Source organism: Odocoileus virginianus, chromosome 23 (genome assembly GCF_023699985.2).
Source record: "Odocoileus virginianus isolate 20LAN1187 ecotype Illinois chromosome 23, Ovbor_1.2, whole genome shotgun sequence".
Classification (NCBI taxonomy): Eukaryota; Metazoa; Chordata; class Mammalia; order Artiodactyla; family Cervidae; genus Odocoileus; species Odocoileus virginianus.
The window spans coordinates 41,511,533-41,532,256 of record NC_069696.1 but is presented as its reverse complement, the minus strand read 5'-3'; positions in this window follow the sequence as shown (position 1 = coordinate 41,532,256).

Genomic DNA, 20,724 nt, shown 5'->3' with positions numbered 1-20,724 from the left:
TAGAGACTGAAGTCTTGTGTCATTCATGAACTCTGGAAATGTCTTCTCATTCATTTTTACTTTAATTTACTTATTTGCCACCAGGCATGTGGAATCTTAGTTCTCCAACCAGGGATCGAACACATGCCCCACTCCCCATCCCACCTTGGAAGCATGACGTCTTAACCACTGGACCACGAGGGAAGTCCCTCATTCATTTTTCAATTCCCTATGATTCCTCCATTCTCTCTTTCTAGAATTCCTGTTTGAAGATGTTCAGTCTTTTCAAATTATTTTCTATATCTGAATCTTCTTTCTTGTGTTCTACCTTTTTACTCTTTTGCACAGCATTTCGGGAGAATTCCCGGGCTCCATCTACCACGTTGTTGGCCCCCACCCCCCGCCCACTGCCGTGTGTGTACACCCTCTATGTTACACTATCAAATCGGTTTTGTTTTAGGATGTTATCCATGGTGGCTAATTGGTCTTACCTCTTAAGAGCCTATTTCTATTTTATGGATATCTTCCCTTGTCATTGATTACTTCTTATTCTTTTAAACTATTTTTCCTTTTTTTGGTCCTCTTATATTTCCTTGGGCATTAGTTCTTTCATTTTTGAGCTCGCTGTTTCTGTCTTGCGTTGGTTTCCTAGGGCTCCTGTAACAAATAGCCACAAAACAATAGTGATGTGCTCTTCCACAGTTCTGGAGATTGTTATTGTTGTTCAGTCATGTCCGACTCTTTGTGACCCCATGAACTGCAACATGCCAGGTTTCCCTGTCCTTCACTATCTCCCGGAGTTTGCTCAAACTCATGTCCATTGAGTCAATAATGTCATTCAACCATCTCATTCTCTGTTGCTTCCTTCTCCTCCTGCCCTCAATCTTTTCCAGCATCAGGGTCTTTTCCAAGTTGGGTAGCTGTAATAAAGGCTTTGGCAGGACCATTCTCCCTTTAAAGGCTCTAGAGAAGAATAAATCATTATTTTTCCTCCCTCCCTCCTTCCCTCTCTATCTCTCTCTCTCCTTCTCTGCTCCTCTATCCCTCTCTTTCCATTATGGTGAAAAAAAAAAAGCAACAAACATAACTTGAAATCTACCCTCTTAACAAAATTTTAGATGTACAGCATAGTATCATTAACTATATGTGCATTAAGCTACAGCAGGTCTCGAGAAATTTTTCACCTTGCATGATGGAAAATATATGCACTGAACCATTTTCCTTTCCTCCAGCTCCTGTAAACCATCCTTCTACTTTCTGCTTCTACAGGTTTGACTGTTTTAGATACCTCCTGTAAGGAGAATCATGCAGTATTTGTCCTTCTGTGATTGGCTTATTTTATTTATAATAATAACGTCCTCCAGTTTCATCCGTGTTGTAGCATATGACATTTCCTTCTCTTCTAAGGCTGGTGGTACATACATCTCTCTAGATGTTGCTTTTCCTCGGGTTATCAGTGATTTTAGGTTTTATGCCCACCTTTGCTTTGGAGAAGGGCTTCCCTCATAGCTCAGTTGGTTAAGAATCCACCTGCAATACAGGAGACCCTGGCTTGATTCGTGGGTCAGGAAGATCCCGGAGAAGGGATAAACTACCCACTCCAGTATTCTTGGGCTTCCCTTGTGGCTCAGCTGGTAAAGAATCCGCCTGCAATGTGGGAGACCTGGGTTCGATCCCTGGGTTGGGAAGATTTCCTGGAGAAGGGAAAGGCTACCCACTCCAGTATTCTGGCCTGGAGAATTCCGTAGACTATATAGTCCGTGGGGTCGCAAAGAGTTGTACACGACTGAGCCACTTTCACTCACTTGTTTTGGAGATGCCCTGCCTTCCTTCTGTGGCTTCTCTGTTTATTACCTTCTATCTCTAATAGCTATGGAGAAATGATAGGACATAATCCAAGGTTGGCCTCTCAGCAATTTTTCCCTTAATATATGGGGACTCCTCAAGATCGCATCACTGCCTCAGTGGACATGAATTTGAGCAAGCTTCCAGATATAGTGAAAAGCAGAGGAGCCTGGCGTGCTGCAGTCCATGGGGTTGCAAGGAGTCGAACGTGACTTAGCAACTGAGCATTCTTTCTTGGGGTTACTATTTGGGCATCACTTAGGTTCGTTAGCCCAAACGCCTACACTCATAACCCTGTCCTGGACGGGGGAGTGGGACAGGAACCTCCCTGCCCATTGCTTGGCACAGGAAGATGTAAGACACAGAAGGGGCTCAATGCGTTGATGCTTAAAATATAGGCTCCCTGACCAATCACCTTGATGTTTGCTTCAGAGCCCTCTCCTGCGATGCAAGGCAGGCACTGTCTCTCATCTCCAGCATCCCCAGAACCTGGGAAGCCCCTGCAGGTGTTTTAGGTCATGTTTTCCCTCCATCAGTGGTCTGATCCAATTTGCCTTCCATCTCTCAGATATTCCTCTGATCCACTTGTCCTTTATTGATTTTCATCCTTGCTATAGATGTAGTCTTTCAAATATGTTCTACTAGTTACAGGATTTGGGGATGAGAGCTGGATGTAGGGCCATGTAGTTGATCTTTGCTCTTGTTCCAATTTTTTTAAAACACTACCGAAATGTAAAAAGCAAAGTGCCTGGTGGGTAGGCAGAAAGGGTAATGGGGGATCAAAAAAGAGAAACAGCTTCCTTGTCAGTCTCTTCCCCAGACTCTCCTCTCTGCAGGCTACACCCAGTCCTTTAATTTGAGGAGTTGGGGAGTATAGTAATTAAGAACAAGAACATGGAATCGAACGGAATGGAGTTCAAACCCAAGTTTGACTTCTTAATGATCTTGAGCAACTTACTGAAACTCTCTGGCCCTTATTTTATTTTTTAAATTTCAAAATGCAGAGAATAAGAGTGCTTGCTTCTCATGATACTGTAAATGCTGAATGAGATCATCTGTGCAACTCTCTCATGCACACTGTTTGCTCAACTGGAACATTACCTTGTACAATGTGGTCAACCATCAGTGTCCCTTTGACTGTGTGGGCTGGCTTTGCTCAGGCTCTGAGTCACTGCTGCTGCTGCTAAGTCGCTTCAGTCGTGTCCGACTCTGTTCGACCCCATAGACGGCAGCCCACCAGGCTCCTGTGTCCCTGGGATTCTCCAGGCAAGAACACTGGAGTGGGTTGCCGTTTCCTTCTCCAATGCATGAAAGTGAAAAGTAAAAGTGAAGTTGCTCTGTTGTGCTGACTCTTAGCAACCCCATGGACTGCAGTCCACCAGGCTCCTCCATCCATGGGATTTTCCAGGCAAGAGGACTGGAGTGGGGTGCCATTGCCTTCTCCAGGCTTTGAGTCAAACTTCCCACAAAGTGGACCCTTCACTGATTCCTATATTGGATTCAACTGTATCGTGAGTTTTGCAGGTTTGGTAAATATTTTTGTGAGGAGGGTATGAGAGTCACAGAAAACAACTTAGAAAATTTCCCACAGACTTACCTAGGATGTATGCTGACCAGGGGTGAGCTCACAAACTGAGGGATTATAAGCACAGATTTTCATGACTACCCAGAAGCTGTGCCTCTGGTACACATGGGTTCTTGCTATTTATTTCTTGTTCATCCCTCCCCTGGGGTCTAAGGTGAGATCTTGCCTGTCCTCTGCTGATAAAAGACTTTCTATGATCATATGATATGATCAAATGATCATGTGATCATATGGTCAGAACCATTATAGCATTGGTTTTGAACTGCCATCCCTCACTCACTGGACTGGGCCTTCTCATCTACTGAGGTTGCTTTAATCACCCCGTGGGACTGATAGATTCCCCAACATTGTGTACTCTGCTGTCCAGCTGCTTTTTAAGGGTCTCTGTTTCTCCACCTATAAAATGGGTATAATTACAGTAGTGATCCATCCAATGGGGCTGTTGAGTATAATGAAATAACATGAACTAGATTGAAAGCTCCATCAGGGCAGAGACTTCTGAGACCAGAGAAGATAAGTGGCTTGCTCAAGGTCATAACACATATGTAACTGAGGCAGAAAGTCTATCTGGCCTTTCCAAAGCCCAGGATTTTGGTACCAATGACCCTAAATGCCTCTAGCCCTAAACTAGGGAATGAGTCTCTATTCCTGATTCACCGGTAAGGAAACTGAAGCTAACAAAAAAAACTGTATTGTCCTAGGATCCAGAGATAATAATAAGTAGAAAGAGGACTGGAATCTAGACTCCATCTGAATCAAATCATTCAGAAATATTTGTGAATCACCTACTGTGCTCCAGCCACTGTTTCAGATGTTTGGCAAGATCAGCAAATAGAAACAAAGATCCGCACCCTTGAGATGTTTACTGTCTGAAGAGGGATCCACAGACAGTAAACAACTTGGAGTGGGTTGGGGGTTGTATGCACCAAAATGTTTGTCGCAGCATTATTCATGAACACCAAGACATGAAAACATCCTAAGTATCCTCGGACAGATGAATGGATAAAACAGATGTAGCACATGGCACACGCATGTACAGACACACACACACACACACACACCACAGTGGGATATTATTTAGTCTTAACAAAGAAGGAAATCCTGCCATTTGCAACATCATGGATGGACCTTGAAGGCATTATGTTAGACAAACTAAGAAAGACACAGAAAAAAAAAATACTGCCCAATTTCACTTATATGTGAAATTTAAAATAGTCAAACTCATAGAAACAAAGAGTTGAATGGTGCTTTCCAGGGGTGGGGAGGAGGGTTCAAAGTTTCAGTTATGCAAGATGGAGAAGTTCTGGAGAGCTATCGGCGTACAGTATGCTGACTAATTAACAGTGCTATATTGAGACTTCAAATTTGCTAAGAAGATACATTTAAAAAATAATTTTTAAAATTTTTTGGCTGCACCAAGTGGCATGTGAGATCTTAGTTCCCTGACCACACCCCCTGTGTTGGAAGGCAGAGTCTTAAACACTGGGACACCAGGGAAGTCCTAAGAAGATAAATTTAAAGCTTTCTCAACACACACACACACACACACACACACACACACACACAAGGTAAATGTGTAGAGGTTGTAGATATGTTAATTAGTTTGATGATGGTGATCATTTCACAATGCATATGTATATGAAAACATCATCGCATACCTCAAATATATACAATTTCTATGTCAGTGATATCTCAATAAAGCTGTTCAAAATACATATAAAAAGGAGACCATCAAGTGGGAATCCTCCTCTGGGCTGCCTGCCTCTTTGCACTTTGAGTTGCATTCATCAGAAGCTGCTTCACGTAAGGATAACATGAACATGTAGACACACGTTTCCCCCTGATTACAGCCTCTGGATGAGGAGGGCATCTATTTCACTGACCTTAACATGGCTACAGCAAACAACAAGCACTCAATGCTTGTTGGGTAAAAACCCAATGAATTTACTTTGGCATCAGCTTCCTTAGTAGCTCAAATGGTAAACAGTCTGCCTGAGATGTAGGAGCCCTGTTTTTGATCCCTGGGTCAGGAAGATCCCCTGGAGAAGATCCCCTGGAGAATGGCTACCGACTCTGGTGTTCTTGCCTGGAGAATTCAGTGGAGAGAGGAGCCTGTCGGCCTAAGCCCATGGGGTCGCGAAGAGTCAGACACGACTGAAAGGTAACACTTGGCATCAGCTATTAGGTTCGGAAGCAGCCCAAGAAACATGGATATCAGGGTAACTCCAGTTCAAAGATTCATCAAATATTTTTGTGAGTGCTCACCAAATGCTAGGCACTGAGCTGGGCTTAAGGCTCCCAGCAGCCTCTGGTCAGTTAAAGAAGGCAGATGTCCAAGAAGCAAGTAAACAGGCCTGGGGTCAGTGCCCAAGCAAAGACTGCAGGGACAAAACCCTAAAGGGAGAGGCCCTGGGAGGAACTGCAGGTGATAACAGCCCTCCCAGTTCTCACACCCACTAAGATGGCTTGTTTGTTTTCCTGTCCACTGACTCTGTTCCCCCGTTTCTTTCTTTGTTTTTAAATTTAGGGATTAAAACAAGGTTGATCTTCTTTTGTGGACGATGTCCTTTATTTATTGATGTATTATTTATTGGCCTGTGCGGGGTCTTTTTTGCTGTGCTGGCTTTTGTCCCTCTGATGGGGCATGAGGATGCCTACTCTTCTGACTCAAATTCCCCACTTTATTGGATAGAAGAATCTACGTGAGAAACTGGGCTTTGCTTTTCAGCCATTAAAAAAGCTAACATTCAAGTATATGTCGGTGGTACTGATTTGATCCTGAAATTAGATCTGAGACTGTAACTCAAAGTCAAATGGGCCACAGTTAACTCACCCTGGGTCTAGGAACTTGGACAGACAACAGCTCTCTGAGACTTTGTTTTCTTATCCATAAAATGAAGAGCTGGTCTAAAGGATCTCTATGCCCCTGCCAGTTTTGTCATTTTAGGACTGAAATAGATTCATAATGAGAGGGACTCAAGGTTTCCTGAACCTGGCTGTGTATCACGAACAGCTGAGGTGTTTGTTACTGATACAGATTTTCTGATCCTACCCGGGAGATTCTGATACTGTTGGTGTAAGTTAGGGCCTAGAAATATATATTTGCAATAGAATTAGGGGATTCTGCAAAGTCCATCCTCGGCCTGCCTAGTGCTTGAGAACCACTTGAAGATCTGAGGGCCCTTTGCAGCTAGCTCGATCAGGTCATTCTTGTTTTTTTTTAAAAGGTCTTATTGGATTTAAAAGTGCTGACCTCTCCCTGGCACCCCTCACACCCATCCTGGATTCTGGGTCTTGAAACTAGCCCACATCTGTAGAAATCTTCCAGACTAGTTATACAAACTCCTGAGGAGCCAGGGAGGAATCCTTGCATTTTGTATTTTTTGATTCCCTTAGAGTTAGAACATGGGTCCTTCCAGGTGGTAAAGAATCTGCCTGCCAGTATAAGAGATACAAGAGACATGAGTTCAATCCCTGGGTGGGGAAGGTCCCCTGGAGTTAGAAAATGGCAACCCACTCCAGTATTCTTGCAAAGAGTCAGATATGGCTGAGTGGCTAACACAACACAGGTGCTCGGAAGAGGGGCAGTTTCTGAAGCTGTGGTGTTTGGATTCAGCGCTGATAGGGTGCCCGCAGTGCTGTGTGTGCTGGAAAAGAACACAGAACTAGAGATGATCTGGTTTGATCCCAGAGGGCTGAAATGTCTGAATACACAGTCCAGGTGGGAACAGCCCTGGCGAAGAACAGGCATCTTCCCAAAACCTGAAGCACAGGACAGAGGTCCTGAGCTCAGCATGGGAAGGGGAAGGAGATTTTGGAGGTTTGAGGAAGGAGGGAAAGGAGAGAGAGAGAGTAACTGACAGGGAAAACACGGTAGGAAGGTCCAGCAGGATTAAAGGTCCATTTGACCTGCATGGACATGCATTCCAGGAGAGTGCTGTCAACTGGGTGTGTGTTTTTGCAGATTACATGCAACTTTCTGGGGTCGGAGCTGACAGACTGAGTGTTGGAGTAGACCGGGATTTGAGTTTTGCCAGGCAAGTTCAATGGAGAAAGGGCAGGCAAGAGACTTGACAGGCGAGGCATGGGGGTGACCACAGGGTACCCTGTAGGGAAAGAGTAGCTCCTTATAGCACACATCATGAGAAAGCAGAGTGAGATGACTTTTCCCCAAGGAGGTGGAAGAGAAAGGGGCTAGGTCACCAACTAATGAAGTGATTAACTCACTCTCCCTTTCCCAGGAACAATAGAGGTTGGATATATTACCAAAACAGAGAGTCCTTTACGCAAAGTAAAGTTGTGGGGAAGGGGCATCCCCATCGAAATCAGCAGAGCCCCTGGAAGGCGGTGATCCAGGTCCAAAGGGTTGATGTCATCTGAATGTGTGAAAGTCTGAGAGCAACCTTCATTCAGGACCATGACCATGTTTACTTGTAAACTCTATATATGTCTGTACTTGGTACTCATCAACCAAAGGCATCACAGAATATACACAAATATCATGCATTAAAATGGGAGCTTAAAAATAAATATAAATAGAAGTTCTAATATTTTCTTCTTGTACCCCAGGAGATCATTGTTCTAATTCCCATGTAACACCACTTCATTGGAAAATAATCTTCCAGCCCAGGTTTCCATGAGAATTACTTGCGGATCTTAAATTGCATAGTTTGTGTGTGTGTGTGTGTGTGTGTGTGTGTGTGTGTGTGTCTGCGTTGGGTCTTATTTGTTGCACATGGGATCTTTGTAGTGGCACGCGGGCTTCTCTCTAGTTGTGGTGTGCAGGCTCAGTAGTTGTGGCGTGTGGGCTTAGCTGGCCCACAGCGTGTGGGATCTTAGATCCTGCACCAGGGATCGAATGGGTATCCCCTGCACTGGAAGGCAGATCTACATTGGCAGGCAGATTCTTTACCACTGAGTCACCAAGGAAGTCCTTGGACCACCAGGGAAGTCCCCGAATGCATAATTCTGATTCAGTAGATCTTGGTGGTGGGAATCCAAGAGTCCAACAAGCTTCCCAGGGATATGAGCGCTTTTGGTCCAGGACCATCCTTAGGGCAGAAAGATTCCAGTTCATCACTTGTGATAGATGAAACAAGGGTGCCTTTTTGAGGGGCAGAGAATAGCAATGAAAAAGAAGCAAGGAAAAGGACCCTGTTTTGGCACCAATAGCTATATAACTGCCCTGAGCCATCTGTTTAATATAAAATATCTTAGTTCAACCTGATGATAATAATTATTATACCCATTTTACAGATGTAAACCTTGAACTTCAATGAGTTTAAGACATTTACCTGAATTCATATAGCAGATAAATGCAAAATAACAAATATGAACCAAGGTCTGTTCTCACACTAAAAAAAAAAATTTAAAAAAATGCATGTTTATTGTAAAAAAAGGCTTCCCAGGTGGTGCAGTGGTAAAGAATCTGCCTGCCAATGTAGGAGATGCAAGAGACGTGGGTTTGATCCCTGGGTCTGAAAGATCCCCTGGAGAAGGAAATGGCAACCCACTTCAGTATTCTTACCTGGAAAATTCCATGGACAGAGGAGCCTAGGAGGCTACAGTCCATAGGGTCCCAGACAATTGGACATGATGGAGCACACACACAGGCACACAAACATTGTAGAAAATTTAGAAAGGTATATAGGCAACAATAAACTCCTTTGTATTCCCACTACCCTAAGATAACTGCCACCAATATCTGGCTTTTATTTTATTTTGTTTTTACAGAACGTTGGATTTTTCTTCTTGGGTGGCCTGTAGGTCTGAGAATGAATCTTGGTTGCATCCCTGAAAATCACCAATCTTTCTGGAAAGATTGGTGCCTCAGTTTCCCCATCTGTAAAATGGAGAACACCAGTAGGACCCAGATAGAGTTTTTTGGTAGGGATAAAACGAGTTACTGTTGAGGTGTGCAGATCACTCCCTGGCAGATAGAAAGTGCTCAGGAAACATTATCAATTATTATTTTTATTGGCACTAATAACAAAAAGGAGGAAGACACATCTAGTACGAAAGCCGTGCAGGTTAGATACAGAAAGACTCCAGTAATTCTCAGATTAGCTGTAGCAATTCACTGTGGGGAGGGGAGGGGTGGAGCCTGTTATGTATGCTGCTTTCAAGCTCCCCCCTCAACCCCCCACCACCGTCTGAGTTCTTTGCTGCAAATTTTGGTGGTGGTGGGAGTGGTGGTGGTGGAGGGATATCAGGAATCTTCATTTTTATGCTATTTTATTTTAATTTTTTCCCATTTTTTATTGAGTGAAAGTCTTAATTCTATAGTGTTTTACAATTTTCAAAAGTTTCACACACATGATTTCATATCATCCCATAATAACCCCCTTTCCCCCTACCCCTATGTTGCCCCTACCCCGTTCCCTCACTCTCACTCCACTGGTAACCATTATTTTGTTCTCTATGTCTGTGGGTCTTCTTCTTTTTCGTTTAATTCACTAGTTTGTAGTATTTTTTAGATTCCACATATAAGTGACGTCCTGTGATATTTGTTATTCCCTGTCTGGCATATTTCACTTATAGCACGATACCCTCCAAGTCCATCCATGTTGCTGCAAATGGCAAAAGTTTGTTCTTTTTTATGGTTGAGCGGTATTCCAGTAAATGTGTGTACCACCTCTTCTTTATCCATTTGTCTGTCAAAGGACACTTAAGTTGTTTCCATGCCTTGGCTATTGTAAATAGTGCTGCTATGAACATTGGAAGCTGAAACTTTGGCCACCTGATGCAAAGAGCTGACTCATTGGAAAAGACCCTGATGCTGGGAGAGATTGAGGGCAGGAGGAGAAGGGGACGACAGAGGATGAGATGGTAGGATGGCAACATTGACTCGATGGACATGAGTTTCAGCAAGCTCTGGGAGATGGTGAAGGACAGGGAAGCCTGGCGTGCTGCAGTCCATGGGGTCGTAAAGAGTTGGACACGACTGAGCGACTGAACAACAGCATACCCAGAAGTGGAATTGCTGGGTCATATGGTGCATCTATTTTTAGCTTTTTTTGGATAAGCCTCCATACTGCTTTCCACAGTGGCTGCATCAATTTGCATTCCCACCAACAGAGTAGGAGGGAGGAATCTGCATCTTAAATTAGCTCCCCATGTAGTTTTGTGGCCAGTGGCCTGGGAACCACATTTGAAGAAATCCTGCCTGTTTGAGTCACAGTGTTTCCATCTAAGGGGATATGTGTGGCTTTTCCATTGTTTTAACCTTCTCCCTACACACCTGCACAGCTGATAAGGGGTCTCGATGTGTGTTAGTCACTTAGTCGTGTCTGACTCTTTGCGACCCCATGGACTGTAGCCCGCCAGGCTCCTCTATCCATGGGATTTTCCAGGCAAGAGTCCTGGAGTGGGTTGCCATTTCCTTCTCCAGGGGACCTTCCTGAACCTCGGATCAAACCTGGGGTCTCTTGCATTGCAGGCAGATTCTTTACTATCTGAGCCACAGGGATGCCCCAAAGGGTCTAGATGCCGGGGTTTAGATGTCACATTATTCTTATCTTGCTATTTGTCTTATGCAGGTATTTTGAACCTGGCCTGAGCCTCTTGCAGCGTAGAGCAGCCAAACTCTGACAGCTCGGCCTGGCCCCTGGAGCCAATCCCTCCCAGCTCCTCTTCAGCCGCCCTTTGCCCAGGATGAGCAGGGACGTGTCTGCTCCAGCTGCTTTTAATAAACTTGCCCTGTGGGCCAGCCAGGAAGGCCAGTGCGCCCAGCTCAGAGAGGTCAGCCTAGCGCTTTTTCCAGGTGGGATCCCTAGCGTCTCACACATGGCTGGGAACACAACGGAAGCTCATTAAATGATTGCTGAATAAAAGAAATTGAACTGCATTAAATAACCATGCGGAACGACTTTCTTTTCATAAAACAACCAAGGTGTGTTGAACAAAATTAACCCACCTCCCATATTTTGTGTTAGAATATGGGTCAGAAACCACTGCCCTGTATTTTCCAGAAGCCCAAAGACTTTAGTATAGGCTCTTTGGTTTGGAAAGGAAGCATACTCAGCTGAGAGGGTACAGGAGGGGAAGATCTTAGGGCTGACACACCACAGGGGCTCAATCAAATGCTGGTTCCTGGTTTCTTTTCTCTTCCACTCAAAGATTCAGTAGATTAGGAATCCAAACAGTGGGGATCTCCCTGAGACAGAGGTTTATTGACAGATGAGGAAACCAAGGCCCAGAGAGGTTAAGCTCCATGCCCAAAGTCACTCAGCAAATCAATGACCTAGTGAGGGTTTGAATCAGAGTGGATATTGCTTTCTGATTCTGCAGTTCTTTCTCTTTTCACTTAATCAGAGTTTCCTGAAGTTGACTTCCTAGCCATCTGCATCAAAATCATACCTATGATTTGGAAAATGCAGAGTCAAAGATATCACCCTATTGAATCAAACTTTCCTAGAATGGGGGCTAAGATTCTGTATTTTCAGTAAAGCAAGCAGGCAAATTAAATACACCAAAGGTCAAGAGCCACAGCAAGTCTACCTTCTCTAATTAACTTAGAGGATCCCAGAGTTCATCTCAGTAAGGATCAGATTCTGAACCCCACCCATTTGTTATTTAAAATTTTTTTCCTTTTTATTAACTTTTTATTTTCTATTGTGGTATAGCTGATTAACAATGTTGTGATAGTTTCAGGAGAACAATGAACGGGCTTAGCCATACATATACATTTATCCAATCTCCCTCAAACACCCCTCCCAGCCAGGTTGTTACATAACATTGAGCAAAGTTCCATGTGTCTTAGAACTTGTCAGTTATCCATTTTAAATATAGCAGTGTGTACATAACATCCATGGACCTGGCAACCATAAAAAAAATTTTTTTTTCTTTTTAAAGTTGGTGGCGGCACATGCCTCATTGAAACCCACCAGGAGATGCTGGTAGCTCAGGAAATACACTCTTGTGTAAAACCTCCCCTTGGTCCAAATGTCACCATCTGGATGGCAGTCCGGCTTTCCTCTCCCTGTTACTCAAGAGCAAGGGGGTGACTTTTAAAAGGCAGCAGAAATAGTAAGAATTGGCTCTTGCCAGGCCCCAGAGCTCTGCCAAATTTCTTAAATTCAGACCCCGGAGTTATTTGCTGTCAGGACGGCTTCTGGGAGGGAGCCAGGGGTGGGGATTAAAGCATGCATCTCTAAGAGGGTAAACTGGAAGCTGCAGTCCCCGGTGAGTTAACGCTGGGAAGGAAGATGTGTACCAGAGATGCTGTGGATGAGGCTCTGCTCAGGATACCAGAGGCCAGGACACAGTGCTTCCCAGACTGCCCAGCAGTATGCCTTCGCCTGCAGTTTAGCTCACAGCATGTCTCTGGGGCTTCTACTGCTATCAAATTTATGCCTTATGAAATGTCAAAAGGGAAGCGCTGCTTCTCCAAGATGGCAAGACATTTCTTTCCTTCTTTTTACTTTTCTCTATTTTTTTTTTTTTCCATGTAATGCCCTCCTGGAGGATTTTTGCAACCCTGGATAAATATTTCTCTGTCACCTCAAATGGAAAAGAGCTTATAACTTCTCAGGAAGGGCACTGTTGCCTCTTTATGAGGTTTTTCTGCAAAGCAGACGAATCGGGCATCCTGGTACACGCCCGATACTGAGCATTTGCACCAACAGTCGAATCACAGATGCTATCCCCCTAGTCATTTACCTGGAGAAGAGAGAGAATACATTTTAATATTATTAAGCAGCAATTAAATGTATTTTGTCACCCTGCTTGTTTAACTTATATGCAGAGTGCATCATGCGAAATCCTGGGCTGGATGAAGCACGAGCTGGAATCAAGATTACCTGGGAGGTTGGGTGCATGAGACAAGTGCTCGGGCCTGGTGCACTGGGAAGACCCAGAGGGATCGGGTGGAGAGGGAGGTGGGAGGGGGAACTGGGATGGGGAATACATGTAAATCCATGGCTAATTCATTTCAATGTATGACAAAAACTACTGTAATGATGTAAAGTAATTAGCCTCCAACTAATAAAAATAAATGGAAAAAAAAAAAAAAGATTACCTGGGAAAATATCAACAACCTCAGATATGCAGATGACACCACTCTAACGGCAGAGAGTGAAGAGGGACTACGAAACCTCTTGATGAGTGTGAAACAGGAGCATCAAAAAGCTGGCTTAAAACTCAACATTCAAAACACAAAGATCATGGCATCTAGTCCCATTATTTCAAGGCAAACTGAAGGGGAAAATGTGGAAACAGTGACAGACTTTATTTTCTTGGGCTCCAAAATCACTGCAGATGGTGACTGCAGCCATGAAATTAAAAGATGCTTGCTCTTTGGAAGGAAAGCTATGACCAACCTACAGAGCATATTAAAAAGCAGAGATATCACTTTGCCAACAAAGGTCTGTATAGTCAAAGCTATGATTTTTCCAGTAGTCATGTATGGATGTGAAAGTTGAACCATAAAGAAGGCTGAGTGCTGAAGAATTGATGCTTTTGAACTGTGGTGTTGGAGAAGACTCTTGAGAGTCCCTTGGAAAGCAAGGAACCAGTCAGTCCTAAAGGAAATTAGTCCTGAATATTCATTGGAAGGACTGATACTGAAGCTGAAGCTCCAACACTTTGGCCCCCTTATGCAAAGAGCCGACTCATTGGAAAAGACCCTGATGCTGGGAAAGATTGAAGGCAAAAGGAGAAGGAGGTAGTAGAAGATGAGATGGCTGGATAGCATCACTGACTCAATGGACATTAATTTGGGCAACTAGGAAATAGTGAAGGACAGAGAAGCTGGGTGTACTACAGTCCACATAGTTGCAAAGATTCAGACACACTGAGCAATTGAACACGCACACATCTTAAAGGATCTCTTACCAGATTTGCTAGCCATCACTTACTTCCTTCCCCATCCCATTGCCTTAGAGAGGTACCTTTGGTGTGGTGACCAAAGCATGAAAGAGCTTCATCTTTCCCAATACAGGAAGCAAAACTTTTGGGAGAAGGATAAAGGAGTAACAAAACTCTTTCTTTTTCTCTTTCTCTCCATCTTTCATTTGCTTTCACACTGTTTTTCTCTTTCCATTTTTTGCTTTGGAGGGCAAAAAGTCCTTGAGTGAAGATTGGAGGAGCATTTATTGTGAACCTATGCTGCCAAATTCAAATACATTGTCTCTTTCAGTCAGTGGGGCAGACCTGCTAGCTAGCTTAGAGTCCCTGTTTCACTCATCATGGGGATGGAAGTCCACAGGAGTAATGATGAAACTGAACTTAGCTCTACACAATGGCATAAGGATTTTGACTTCTCTTTTATTCCAGTGCCTGAATTTTAACTACTCAATGATTTTGGAAGAGTTTTTAATTACATATTTCAATGCTGTGAAAGAAGGGGGTTTTGTTTGTAAGAATGTTAGGATTCAGTGATATAAATCATGTTGGCCCTTTAAGAAAGTGTAGGAGCTGGACATATCAAAGAGATTCCACTCTGTCCTGGCCTAGTTTGCAGATTGAGATTGAGCTAAAAGGGTCAATCTGCTGAAAGGGTCTTCAGAAATCACCTACACCAAGGGTTGACAAACTATAGCTTGCAGGCCAAATCTAGCCTACCACCTGTTTTTGCAAATAAAATTTTGTTGGAACACAGCCATGCTCATTTATGTGCATACAGCTTTCATGCTACAAGAGCAGAGCTGAGTAGTTTTGACAAAGACCGTATGGTCTCCAAAGCCCAAAATATTTCACTATTTGGTTTTCTACAGGAAAAGTTTACTGACCACATCAAGTCCAGAGGTCTTCAAGCTATTTTGATCATGGACTCCTCTTAGTTAAAAAACCCACATCTTTTGACCTACATATGTATATTTGTTTACTTATGAAGTAGTATTTAAATGTCCTACCACGCTATTAATATGTTCTTTAACCATAAAGCATTTATCCAAAAAGGGACATTTGAAAATGAGCTGAAAATAAAGATCAATTCAAGTATTATTTCCAAAACCCCAAAGGGTCATTTTGAGCCTTCTTTGTTTTAGAGATTTGAAGACTGATCTAGATGATGACTTTCAAACTTCATGCATACAGAGGAGCAATAAGGGGTTCCATAAATAATGAAAGAGTTATGTCCAAGAATATGAGTTAAATTCAGAGGCACTCCAAATTTTTCACATTTACCCCTCTGCTCTATTGTGTTCCTATGACAGATTTCATTCAAAAAGAGAATTTTGTGGCTAAAAATAGCTTGAAAAGGGACCAGATACCTATTCCTAGTCAGGATGGAATAACTGGGACTAGAATTGCCTTCTCCACTTAAAAACTGCTAAAAAAACAGGATAAATTATCTGAAACTGTCTTCAGTCATTGGATAGCAGGCAGCGTAGGACAATGACTGCTGAGAGAAGTGGAATGAAAGTGTAATTCCTGCCGGTGTCCTGGTTTTTGGCTTGGAGGCACTTTCCTAACCGTGTTGCATGGTGGTCTGGCTGAGACGAAGACATGGGGCCTGGAGGTCAGGGAGGTTGTGGTCGCTGGCATTTACGGGGCATAGAGTAAAAGAGGATGGGTTTCCCAGGTGGTTCAGTGGATAAAGAACCTACCTGCAATGCAGAAGATGCAAAGGGCACAGGTTCATTCCCTGGGTCAGAAAGATCCCCTGGAGGAGGTCGTGCCAGCCGGCTCTGATATTCTTGCCTGGAGAATCCCATGGAGAGAGGTTCCTGGTGGGCTACAGCCCATAGGGTCACAAAGACTTGGACACAACTGAAGCAACTGATCATACACACACACGGAGGAAGAGAGGATGCAGAGAGAGAGGGAACTGAAAGAGAAAACTCCAGAAATCTACATAGGAATTCAGCCAAGTCTTGCTGAATGCTAAGCCATGTGTAGGGTGAAACTCCATGAGGCTGGGCAAAGTAACTGGTAAGCTATAAGCTGAGGAATTCCCAGAGTTCACACAGGACTGAAGACATTTGAGTTGTGACTATCCAGGGTGGAAGGGCTCTTGGAACACCTAGGGCAATTTGTGGAGACCCAGAAGGATCATGCCTTAGTAGTGAGGCTAGACTAGACCCAGAGGGAAGGCCTGGGTCTAAAAGTAACACTAAAAGGAATGAACTCTGAGTAACACACTGCTTGCTAGAAAATACCCAACATTTTTTGAAGGGAAGACAAAAATTTAACCTAATAAGAAATTTCACATACAAAGAAACAAATGTGACCAGGCAATCTAAACAGATACAAGAATAGCAGGAACAATGGTATAATCAGCCAAGGACATGAAAAAAGCTATTTTAAATATGTGTATGTGTGTGTGTGTTCAGTTACTCAGTAGTGTCTGACTCTTTGTGATCCATTGTTTGCAGCCCTCCAGGCTCCTTTGTCGGTGGGATTCTCCCAGGCGAGAATTTGGAACAGGTTGTTATTTCCTCCTCCAGGGGGTCTTCTTGACCCAGGGACCAAACCCTTGTCTGCTGAGTCTCCTGCAGACAGGCAGGCAGATGATTTACCACTCATGTCACTTGGGAAGATACCAGGATTTAAAAAAAAATATGAACATATTAAGGAGAGTAAGATATAAAAAAAATGAACCAAATGAAACTTCTGGAAATGAAAAATGTAACATCTGAAATGAAAAATTCGCTGGATGACTAGGGACTTCAAAAATCAAATGAAGTTGAAGATGTAGCAATAGAAATAATCTAATCATCTAAACTGAACCAAAAAAATTTAAAATAAGAGAAGAAATGAACAAAGTTTTGGTGACATGTCATTTTTGACATTGTAAGGTAATATCAAGTGATATAATACGGGTGAAATTGGAGTCCCAGGTAGACAGGAGCAGGAACAGAGAAGATATTTGGAGAAATAATTGAAAACTTTCCGATTTGCTGAACACTATAAATTCACAAGTCTAAGAAACTCAACAAACCTGAACCAGCCAGGAAAAAGGACACAGGATGCACTGGGGAGTCAAGACAAGAATGACTATAGACTTCATGACAGAAATAGAGCAAACTAGAAGACAATAAACTAAAATTAAAATCGCCATTGTTAGGGACTGAATGAATGTGTCTCCTCTCAGCCCCCAAATCTGTATGTTGAAGCCCTAACCCTTAATATGGCAGTATTTTGAGTAAGGAAGAAGTTAAGATTAAATGTGTCATAAGGGTGGGGTTCTGATCCAATAGGATTAGTGGCCTTATAAGAAAAGACACTAGACTCTCTCTCCCCTTTGTGAGAACACAGCAAGAAGTGTGTTGGAGCAACAAGAAGGGAGCCTTGGTGCAAACCAAGAAGAGAGCCCTCATCAGAAACTGACCTTCCTAGACTTTGATCTGGAACTTCTAGCCTCCACAACAGTGGGAAAAGAAATTTCTTTTGTTCAGGCCTCTCAGCCTATGATTTTTTAAAATGGGATCCCAAGTAGATTAATATACCCACCCAAACTCAAATCTGTCAATATAGAATTCCATACTCGGTGAAACTATCATTCAAATATGAAAACAAAATAGACATTTATTCTATGTGGAAGTGTACATATTGGGAAAAAATTACTCATGGAATATGACTGGTTTCTGGTCTATTCTGTAGATAGACCAGAATAGACCAGAAACCAGCTTAATGTTTAGAATCTAATGACTATTACCCTTCTCTTGAGGGAGACTCTAAAAGAGCAGGATTTGTGAGGTCTTAGACTTTAAGTACTTTCACAATTGCTCTTCACAATAGCATCTCCAAGGATGCAAATAACCCTAAGCTTTTCAAGTTAATTATATGTCAAGACAAAGGGTATCTGCAGGGTGGTCATGGGCATCCAGCTGAGAGAGCATTAAGTGTGATGCTCACGTGAGACTGTCTCATTTGATTCTAGAAGGAAACCCACCCACGCAACATGCAACAAAGGAAGGGAGAATGAGTTCCTCACTTTTACTTATGACTTAGAGCTGGACCTTGAACTCAGAACCATTGCATGTAGAGACCAGGTTGATGTGCTTCAGAAGACAGGAAGGCCAGTGCAGTGCCTAGGCTCATTAAGGTTGGTATTGGAAGCAATATGGAAAGCATCATCTGGGTCTGGAGAAAATACTCTGTCTACTCCCAGTGTACATTTCAGGCACTGAACCACTATAAGAAAGGAAAATTATATCAAATTATTCATCAAATTACCTGGTTTCCAGGTCATTGTGACTACAAAGGCATGAACCTCAACACCCCCTCCCTTTTATCCAGTGGCTCTCTGGGTAGTTGGGCTCAGGGCCCTCTTGAGGAGTCAGAGGACCTTGGAGTCAGGAGTTCTCTCTGTCTTTCTGTCTGTCCGTCTTGCTGCATGCCTGTTTGAGCATGTTCACCCTCAGTGTCAGAAGGCGGAGGGATGCTTAGACCCAAGATCTGAGCCACATGCTCAGCATGGTACCTGAACTCTGCAATGATGAGTTCAGCTCACGGGAAACCCTGGCTGAAGCAAAGTCTTGACAACCACTCTGTAATTGTTCCCTGTGTAAGCCGGTCCCACGGTGGCCAAGTGAGTATCTGAGCAATCTTGTGTGCACCATCTGTTACTGCTGAAAAGCATGATGAACAGGTTGAGTAGAGACCTACACTACCAGAAGAGACTAGGGCTAGAATGCCATTTTGGAATCAGGAAGAAAGGAATTCAACTCCACGTAGTCTTTGAGTTACTTAGCCCGAATCTCCTTTTCTGTTTAATGGGAGTGATGTGACCTGTCCTGAGGGCAATTGTGATGTGACTGAGTGATTTTTCTATATATAAACTGAGTTATAGAGTGAAGCAATGTATACCCATGCAGTGACAAAACCATAAAAGTAACCATAACAAGGGCATCATTATTATCAAACTTCATGGTATTAACCAAAGAAGATGCTGACATCTCCCTGGGTACCCCTGTCACGTATAGACACTGGTTGGGATGTGCCGTGATGTAGCACGTGGTGACACCTGCTATGCAGCAAGGTCACCAAAGAGTAGTGGGGCTGGCACTGGATTTAGAATTGCAGTCTGAATTGAAGTTTCAACCAGCTCTGCCACGGACTGATTTTGTGACCCTGGGCAAGCAAGCTATATCTTAAAATTCCTACATGCAAATAAAAACATTGAATATAATTCTAAAGTAAAAGCTCATAAGTAAACACCTTAATATTACCACCCAGACCATCACCAACACCCATGGAGGCCCTGGGGAATTCATCTTTCATCTCATAGTCCTCTTTCTCTGTATCCTGTGCCACTCTACCCCCTCTTACCTCCAGAATTTTCTTTTATTTTTTGGTGATTTATATTTTTTATTTTGCTTTTTGTTTTAGTGTTTGGCTGTGCCCTGCAGCTTGTGGGATCTTAATTTCCTGACCAGGAATAACGTCTGAGCCACCTGCAGTGGAAGCACCAAGTCTTAACCACTGGATGGCCAGGAAAAGCCTCCTCCAGAATTTTAGATGGATCGTTTCTTGAAACAGACTTTTTAATTTCTCATACATTTGTTAAGAAGATTGAATTAATCTTGTTTGTGGACAGTGCGATGTAAATGCTTATTATTATAATTACCTTGTTTTAAAATCTGCAATCAGTATGTGGCTACGGACTGGAGATTAGACACCCACTGGCTGCTTTTTTGCTGCAAGATGCCCCGGTTTCAACATCAAGTGCATTTTATTTTCCTGCTCTGCACTTATTGTCAGGGTGGCAACTTCCATAAATTTCAACTAATCTGTTCTGGATGAAGAGACTTTCTCAAAATTGTGAACTGCCTCTCAGTTCTGTCAAGGTGTCTTGCCTTGGGGTAGAGTGCATGAACTTTACTGCTTTCCTTTAAAAGTATTTCCTTCCACGTGTCAGAGAACTCTATTCCTCACACTTGGGCTGTGCGCTGAGGAACAGTAGCTCCCTATGTTGAATCTTTCTTACATTTTTACTCTATTTGCTCATGCAGTAAACCTTTGTTGTGTGCCAAATACATTCCAACTGGAAATAGAGAGTTTCGAAGTACATTTTTTTCCTGTTTTTTTGTGGGGCAAGGGAGTATACAGACATGTCATAGAACACTCTGTGCTATAAGAGTGGTGCCCAAATGCTCAGGAACAAGAGGAAGTGCAAGAACAAGAAGAATGAGTGGTCAAGGGTTGCTTCTCGGAAGATGTGGCATTGAGCTGGGTTCTGAAGGTAGAATAGGAACTGGCTCGGTGCAGATAGCTGGGAAGAGTGTTTGAGGCAGAGGAAATCGTAATAGAAAGGTGTAGTCCTGAAAGAGAACAGGTGCTATATGTGCATCCTAGCCTTCCTCACCTTAGCCTTCCTCATCTTAGCCTCATTTGATGCTTTCCTCCAGGATGTGGAAGACCTCGGGGTC